A 10,000-nucleotide genomic window follows, 5' to 3' on the forward strand; every position below is an offset into this window, starting at 1 on the left:
CCGCCGCCACCACCGCCGCCGCCGCCACCACCGCCGCCGCCGCCACCACCGCCGCCGCCGCCACCACCGCCGCCGCCGCCACCACCGCCGCCGCCACCACCGCCGCCGCCACCACCGCCGCCGCCACCACCATCAGCAACAGTAACAGCAGCAGCGGCCAAGCATCCTTTATTTGAAGCATGATGTAGCTTTCTGAATGGGAAAAAAAAAAAAAAAAATACTCTGCAAACCATGTTTAGAATTCCTAATGCAAAACGGCACAAATTTGTAACCAAAATGAATTTATTAGTTTTATTTATTTCTAATTATTCAATGATTTATTGATTATTTCGTGGAAATATTTGGCTTTATTGATTTTCTTCATTTTTTTCTATATATTTTGTTCCTTGTTTTTTTGTTTTGTTTCAACAGTTATTGTCAGTAACTTCTGTTAATATTATCAGTCATTTCGGGGCGAATTTGGTAGATGGAAACTGAAAGAAGCCCATCATATATATATATATATATATATATATATATATATATATATATAAACATAATTAAGGGATCAGCAAACAGTTGCTTCACCACATACCGAAGTTCAGAAATAGCAGCTAAAAAGCTGAGACTCCAACAGATAGCATTACTTGTAACTCACAAAGGTAAAACAAGAAGAAAAAACAATGAAAACTAACCAGTCGAAGTTAATCATAGACGTGTTTCTGGCTTAGGAGCGATAACACTCCATTTCCTCATTGGAACTTCGGTATGTGGTGAAGCAACTGTTTCCTGATCCCTTAATTATGTTTATAAATGTATAAGAACTTTTAAATAAGTTCTCCACCGATAATGGTGTTTACATACCGAAGGGCTTGGTAAAAATTATTAATTGTTAATTTATTAATAAATTAATAAATTGATAAACCTTTACCTTTTTAATTGTAATATATATATATATATATATATATATGTATGTATGTATGTATGTATGTATGTATGTATTTGTGTGTCTGCGTTTGTCCCCTCATCACCACCACCACCACCACCATTATCATCATCATCACCACCACTACCACCACAACACAACTACTACCACCACCACCACTACCAGCACCATCATCATCATCATCATCATCATCATCATCATCACTTTAACATCCACTTTTCCCTCACACGATGTCAAAGTCGGAGGTATACATACAAACACACACACACACGTGCACCCGCACACACACACACACAGACACATGCCAATGGTACCACACAGTGGGACTGAACTTGATGCTGTGTGGTTGGGAAGCATGCTTTCCACTCAGGCATCCACACCCTGTTTCCATGGGAGAAACACTTCTAAATGTTGTCTAATGATACGACTTGTGTTGGTGTTGGCTTTCTTTCATTACAAGTTTCCTCTGTTGACAAATTTAAAGATCTCATCACTCAATCACTGATGAAACAAAAGGCTAATTTTTGCAGCATTCTTCCTGCAATGAAATTCCACGAAAATACAAAGTAAAACAGACCTCTTTAACATAAGTGGTCTATGTGTGTGTGTGTGTGTCTGTGTGTGCGTGTGTGCATAGATATATATGTATGTATATATATAGGTATAGATGTGTGTGTGTGTGTGTGTGTGTGTGTATGTGAATATATATATATATATGTATATAGGTATACAAGCGTGTGTATGTGTTTATGTATATATATATATATATATATATGTATGTGGGGCGGTATGTATATGTGTATATATGTGTGTGTGAATATATATATATATATATATATATATGTACATTTTAAAAAATAACGTCGACCACTAACGTGGACAATTAATGCGCTAGAAATAGATCACATCTTGTGTCTATTAAAACCTAAATTGTTCTCAACATGAAATATAGCAGCATACCAAAAACGTGAGCGGGCAAGACATTTAAAATCACCTAAACAAGCATTATTAAACAGGAACTAGTTTCGGATTTAACAAATTCTTACCATTTGTCTATTCCTCATCAGCCTGATTTGTAATGAACCGCAATCATCAGAATCGTATACAGAGTTGCCCACCGCCATTGGTGCGCGTGCATATGGTTCTGCTAATTACAGCTTAATGGTAAAATTCAAAAGTCTTCGTTTTGGTGCGCTAATTCCAGGAATATATCCGCAGAAAATATTTAGCGCACCAAAACGAAGACTTTTGAATTTTACCATTAAGCTGTAATTAGCAGAACCATATGCACGCGCACCAATGGCGGTGGGCAACTCTGTATACGATTCTGATGATTACGGTTCATTACAAATCAGGCTGATGAGGAATAGACAAATGGTAAGAATTTGTTAAATCCGAAACTAGTTCTTGTTTAATAATGCTTGTTTAGGTGATTTTAAATGTCTTGCCCGCTCACGTTTTTGGTATGCTGCTATATTTCATGTTGAGAACAATTTAGGTTTTAATAGACACAAGATGTGATCTATTTCTAGCGCATTAATTGTCCACGTTAGTAGTCGACGTTATTTTTTAAAATGTACCTTAATCCCCTGAGATTGCAGATAATATTTCTGAATCTCTTCGATTCTTTAGATGTGCTGGCCTACTGATAGTTAATCGATATTAATTAATATATGACTAATTACCAGATTTTATAATAATATATATATATATGTATATAGGTATACATGCGTGTATGTGTTTATGTATGCATATATATGTGTGTGTGTGTGTATATGTTTATGTATGTATGTTTATATGTATGTTTGTGTGTGTGTGTATGTGTGTGTGTGTGTGTGTGCACATGCATGTACGTGTGTATGTAGAAAGTACTATTTTTTTCTTGTGTTTTCTTATTTTCAAAACTTCTAGAATTTACAAGAGTCTACTTTCTTTGAAATATTCTTCATCTTAAAATCATGGTCTTTATGATAACAATACAAATATCCTTTCTAATTTTTGGCACACAGCCAGAAATTATGAGGGGAGGGGGAAGCTGATTACACCAATCCCAGTGCCTCAACTGATAATTATCTTATCGACCCCGAAAGGTTGAAAGACAAAGTCAACCACAGCAGGATTTGAACTCAGAACTAAAAGACAGCTGAAACTCCACTAAGAATTTTGCTCAGCATGCTAACAATTATGCCTGCGCACTATTAATATCCCTTTTCATTAAAGGCACAACGCCTGAAATTTTGGAACCAGTTGATTATATTGACCCCCAGTGTTTCACTGGTACTTAATTTATTGACCCCCAAAAGGCTAAGTCAACCTTAGGGGAAAGCAAATCAAGATCAAAATCAAAATGGAAAGTGTAGTTGAGGCCGATGCCAGTGCTGCCTGACTGGCACCTGTGCTGGTGGCATGTAATAAGCGCCATTTAAGCAGGGGTTGATGCCAGTGCCACCTGACTGGCACTTGTGCTGGTGGAATGTAATAAGCCCCATTCAAGTGTGGGTCGATGCCAGTGTCACCTGACCGGCTCCCTGTGCCAGTGGCATGTAAAAAGCACTATCTGAACGTGGTCGATGTCAGTGCTGCTTGACTGGCTCCCATGCCAATAGCACATAAAAAGCACCCACTACACTTTCAGAGAGGTTGGCATTAGGAAGGGCATCTAGTAGAAACCTTGCCAGATCAGATTGGCGCCTGGCACAGCCTCCTGGCTTGCCAGTCCCTAATCAAACCGTCCAACCCATGACAGCATGGAAAACGGACGTTAAGTGATGATGATGATGATGATGATGAATGTGTAAACAGATAAAATACCGCTAAGCATTTCTTCCTGTGCTAATGATTCTGCAAGGTCACTGCCCTCAACCCACTATTAATATTCTTTTCTACTCAAGGCAACAAGGCCAGAAATTTTGGGGAAGCGGGCAAGTCAATTAGATCGATCCCAGTACGCAACTGGTACTTAATTTATCAACATCCAAAAGGATGAAAGGCAAAGTTGACCCTGGCAGAATTTGAACTCAGAACGTAAAAACAGATGAAATACCGCAAAGCATTTCACCCAGCATGCTAACATTTCTGCCAGCTCTAAGCCTTGCCCACTACAACTAATATTATCATCATTATATCCAGCAGAAATAACTGTGTGTCTCATGCTAGTATCAAAATAGGGTCCTTTGTTATTTTCTTATCAAAAATCCCAAATATATAATACAACTACATTTCTGTTCCCAGAAATGTAGTTGTGGCTACCACTCCAGATAATTTAACTAACGAAGCTGACTACTATACTCTTCTGTTTTTAGAAAGTATTGTATTATTTTTATCTACCGTTTGACTATCTGTCATCCTAAACTACCTTCTTTATATTGTTAAATTATTTTCCGGTGAACAGAACCCTCAAAACAGAAATGATACAAAGGAATATAACAAAATTAACTTGACAATAAGTTCCAAATATATATTTCCATATTGCAACATGACACAAAAGTTATTTCCATCATGTAGTAATATAGTGATGTGTTAATGTACTAAATCGGTCTGATAATGATATGATGCCAGGTTAATTGGATGCTACTCACCTGTAACTGCAGCAAGATTTGGTTGGCTGTCAATGGTTTAGAACCTTGAACTTATGCTATTATAATATTGCTAAATTGCTAAATTGTGCTATATATATATATATATATATATATATATATATATACTTGTTTATGGCATATTTATACCCATAACGATATTTTTCAACTATTATTTTCATATTCTTATTATTTGCTCTGGTTGGTTTTTATGAATAAATCTTTATTAGAAATCATTTTTTCTCTCTTTTTGGATCTCTCAAAAAGTTTGAATTGTTCTATTTGAACTTATTTTTTCTCATATATATATCATCATCATCATCATCATTTAACGTCCGCTTTCCATGCTAGCATGGGTTGGACGATTTCACTGGGGACTGGCGAACCAGATGGCTACACCTGACTCCAGTCTGATCTGGCAGAGTTTCTACAGCTGGATGCCCTTCCTAATGTCAACACTTTGGGAGTGTAGTGGGTGCTTATATGCCACCAGCACAGGAGTCAGTCCAATGTTTTGTTCACAGAGATACCCAGAGTTGCCTGGAATTGAAGTCATACCCAATGACTGGTGTAGCAGCATCATAGTCAACTGCTACAAAGGTAAAGGTGACGCTTTAGACACTAATAATTACAGAGGCATCAAGCTGTTAGATCAGGTTATGAAAGTTACAGAGAGGGTCATAGCCCAACTAATTAGGGAGCGAATCAATTTAGATGAGATGCAGTTTGGGTTCGTGCCAGGTAAAAGCACTACTGATGCCTTATTTCTAGTGAGACAGTTGCAGGAGAAATACCTAGCTAAGGATAAACCTCTGTACCTGGCTTTCGTTGACATGGAGAAAGCCTTTGACAGGGTCCCCCGATCCCTTATCTGGTGGTCAATGAGGAAACTTGGGATAGAAGAATGGTTAGTGAGAGCTGTGCGAGCCATGTACAGAGATGCTGCCAGTAAGGTGAGGGTTGGAAATGAGTACAGCAATGAATTCCGGGTAGAGGTAGGGGTCCACCAAGGTTCCGTCCTCAGCCCCCTCTTATTTACCATAGTCCTCCAGGCAATCACAGAGGAGTTCAAGACAGGTTGCCCCTGGGAGCTCCTCTATGCTGATGACCTTGCCCTAATTGCGGAGTCACTATCAGAACTAGAGGAGAAGTTTCAGGTGTGGAAGCAAGGTCTAGAATTGAAGGGCCTTAGAGTCAACCTAGCTAAAACCAAAATCCTAATAAGTAGGAAGGTAGATAAAACACAAATCCCTTCAGGTAGATGGCCCTTCTCAGTATGTAGAAAAGGAGTAGGTAGTAACTCTATAAGATGTACCCGGTGCAAGCTATGGACACATAAGAGGTGCAGCAACATCAAAGGCAGGTTAACTAGCAAGTTAGTTTTTGTTTGTGGCAGATGTTCAGGTGCAATAAAGACTGCAAACAAACAGGAAACAACTTCTATCTCATTCCAGGGTGAAAAACTAGAGGTAGTCGATAGCTTCCGCTATCTGGGCGACCAAGTTAGTAGTGGGGGTGGGTGCGCTGAAAGTGTAGCTGCTAGAATAAGAATAGCCTGGGCAAAGTTTAGAGAGCTCTTACCCCTGCTGGCGACAAAGGGACTCTCACTCAGAGTAAAAGGCAGACTGTATGACGCATGCGTACGAACAACCATGCTACATGGCAGTGAAACATGGGCTGTAACTGCTGAGGACATACGTAAGCTCGCAAGGAATGAAGCCAGTATGCTCCGTTGGATGTGTAATGTCAATGTGAATACCCGTCAGAGTGTAAGTATCTTGAGAGAAAAGCTGAACATTAGAAGCATCAGTTGTGGCGTGCAAGAGAGACGATTGTGCTGGTATGGACATGTGGTGAGAATGGATGAGGATAGCTGCGTGAAAAAGTGCCACACCCTAACAGTTGAGGGAACCCGTGGAAGAGGTAGGCCCAGGAAGACCTGGGCTGAGGTGGTGAGGCAAGACCTTCGTACATTGGGCCTCACCGAGGCGATGACTACGGACCGAGACCTTTGGAAATGTGCTGTGCGTGAGAAGACCCGGCAAGCCAAGTAAGATCGTTGCCAGTGCCCCTGGGCTGGTTCTTGTGCGGGTGGCACATGAGATGCACCATTTCGAGCGTGGCCGTTTTCGTGCGGGTGACACGTAAAAGCACCCACTACACTCTCTGAGTGGTTGGCGTTAGGAAGGGCATCCAGCTGTAGAAACTCTGCCAAATCAGACTGGAGCCTGGTGTTGCCATCCGGTTTCACCAGTCCTCAGTCAAATCGTCCAACCCATGCTAGCATGGAAAGCGGACGTTAAACGATGATGATGATGATGATGATGTAATGAACTGGAATACCTATGATTCAAATTTCATCAAAATTGGGGATTAAGAATTTTAATGAGGGCTCTTTCCCTCTTTACACACCGTAACAAAAATTCTAATCATGACATATTTATCCCATACTACTCATCTTTATGTCCAGATTCCAAAATCCAAATCTTATAAAACCTATTCAAAGGTTTTTGCTCCTGAAAAATGGAGCACATGGAGCTCTAAAATGTGAGAGTTAAGGCCCCTATTAGGGAAGTGGGGGTCTTAGATTGAACCGAGAAGTTGAATTGTTGAGAATCTTTTTTAACTTGTGTCTTATATCCTTCTGGCTTGCCAATCCTCAGTCAAATCGTCCAACCCATGCCAGCATGGAAAGCGGACATTAAACGATGATGATGATGTATGTATGTATGTATATATATATATATATATGCACACACACATGCTAAGGTAAGAACTATTAAATATACATCAAGTTTCAACACATATACCCAACTCATTCTAATCTTACCAGTACTTCATCAATCATCAGATTTCAGTGTGTTTTACTCCCACTGTAAAATTATTTTTAAAGCTGCTGTCATTAAGCCAATAAACACACACACACACACATACTAGTTGTGTTTCACTTCTTTTAGTTTTATTAGTCAATTGGTTAACCATTTAACTGCTTGATTACTCAATTGTTAGATGAAGGTGGCTAATCAATCAATCAATCAATCAGCTCGCTTCATCAGGGTCCTATCATCACCATTCATGACCCTATCAGTCCTTCTGTTACTATTCATGACCCCTTCAATGACATTACCTCTCAATTCCAGGTCTGCGATTCCTGGAGCAAAGAGGGCATCTCATTGATGAGGTTTCATATGGTAATGAAAGGACTCCAACACACCCACCTCATTGCCTGACTGACCAAATGATTAATCAATCAGTCAGTTAATTGGTTTAACAGTTAACCAGTTGACCGACAATTATAAAGAAGCGTTGTTTATTCTCGACATAATGACCCTCCCTACATACAACAAAATCTGTTTCATTACATCAGTTCACATCAAGACTCTTTGAACACCAAATGCAAAATTGAAATATTCAACATATTTTTGGCTTTAAGTAAATTTACTGAGATGTCACTTGAGTTTCTAAGACTGATGAAGGAAGAGAGGAAGTTATTCTTTTACCAAAGATATGCTTCAAATACTCATGGAAACCCCAGCTGCTTTAGGCACCCGAGGGGGAGGTAGGAAGGTTAAACCAGGTGACAGCAGTTACCTCCAAGTGCAGTGATAATAAAATGGTAAATGATATCCGTATGCCTTCCATGACAGCCATGCTGTTTGGTTAATGGATTAATGGAGGAGAAAATTAATAGAGTAAAAAGGTAAGAAAAAAATGGAAAATGATTTAAGCATGTTATTTACAAGTGACTGCTGGATAAAGGCAGTTTGCTACACAGCATATAAATGCACGTGAAGTTAATTTGAAATTTCTGGCTAACAGGACTCTCTCTGCTACTGCAAATAATAATAACAACAACAACAACAACAACAATAATAATAATAATAATAATAATAATAATAATAATAATAATAATAATAATGATGATGATGATGATAATAACAATGATAATAATAATAAAACAATTTCACAGAACTTTAGTTTTCAGTTCTCAGTTCTCTTTCACATACATTATATCAATGCTAATCATAAATTACTCACCCCCACCCATCGCCCCCTAGTAAAACATCCAAACTTGCTGTTTCTTGAGGTTTCTCAGTGAAACCTGGAAGAGCATGAATGAAACAAAGCAACAATATTGTAAGTATTAATAGTGGTGATGATGATGATGAGGTATTGCCTCAGTTCACCAAGCTGTTGGGAATATGTAACCAGATCGATATGCTCTTGTTTTAAATTCTGGGACAACATTGCTGCCATACAACATAGAGAACGGTTACAGTTTTAAAATGGATTGAATTATAGATTTCAGTTCTAATGGATAAAGTTAATGTATTATAACCAGTTTGGGACTTATATTGGATTAATATAGCGCTAGGTGTCGATATGATACTATTGTTACCAAGAGTAACTTTATCTCTCAGGTATTCTACACTGGAAAAAATGGTTATATCTCTAGTGGAATATTCAATGCAAGGCAGAAAAAAAAATCAATACAATAAAGAAAAAAGGTATGGTGTGTGTATGCATGCACATGTGCGTGTGTGCATGCATACATATATAATGGATAAGAATGCATTTAAAGGTGTATGATGGATGCAAATAGATTAGTGCTCAGATCAGATCAAATATGTACAATACAATGTCAAATGATGGAAGATGGAATCCAGGCAGACATGAGTTGGTTTTAGGCAGTGTAGCAGTTAAGCTAGTCGGTGTGTAATAGAATAAAAGATTGACAGACATCAAAGCATTAATAAATTAATTATACAGGAGTAAATATAAATATAATTGAGCAAAGAAAAGTCCATAGTAATTCCATATAAATAGGGAAATATCGAGGAAGTTCATACTTTAATATCACAAATAAGAGAGAGGAGAATTTATGCGATCTTTTACAGCTGTTTCAGGTGTGTGTCGATCAGTAATTGCAGGAGTGTGCATTATTCAAGCATATACATGAAGTAAGTTGGTGTTAGTGAATGGAGATAAATTAACACAAATTCAAGTTATAGTATCACTTACCCTATCTTTTATCTGTTATATTTGAGTATAAAGATTGTGGATATCTACCTGTCTACAAAGAACTATTATGGACTTTACTTTCTTGCTTCTTCTGTTTTCTTCGCTTAATTATATTTATACTCACTTCTGTATAACTAGTTTATTAATGCTTTGATACCATTAACAACTGCCATTCCATTTTGATATATACACACATATATATTGTGAGTAAATCATAAATCTGAAAGAGAAACGCATTCTGAGTTATAGAGCAATAAAGTATTTTAGATACAGATAGGTATGTAAAGCTAAGAACTTTATTAATGTGAAACCCTGGGTAACCCTATACACCAGCCATAACTATCTCCAACTATATATATATATATATGTATGTATGTATATATAGGCGCAGGAGTGGCTGTGTGGTAAGTAGCTTCATTACCAACCACATAGTTTCGGGTTCATTCCCACTGTGTGGAATCTTGGGCAAGCATCTTCT

This window comes from Octopus bimaculoides, chromosome 1 (genome assembly GCF_046866305.1).
Source record: "Octopus bimaculoides isolate indiv1 chromosome 1, ASM4686630v1, whole genome shotgun sequence".
Classification (NCBI taxonomy): domain Eukaryota; kingdom Metazoa; phylum Mollusca; class Cephalopoda; order Octopoda; family Octopodidae; genus Octopus; species Octopus bimaculoides.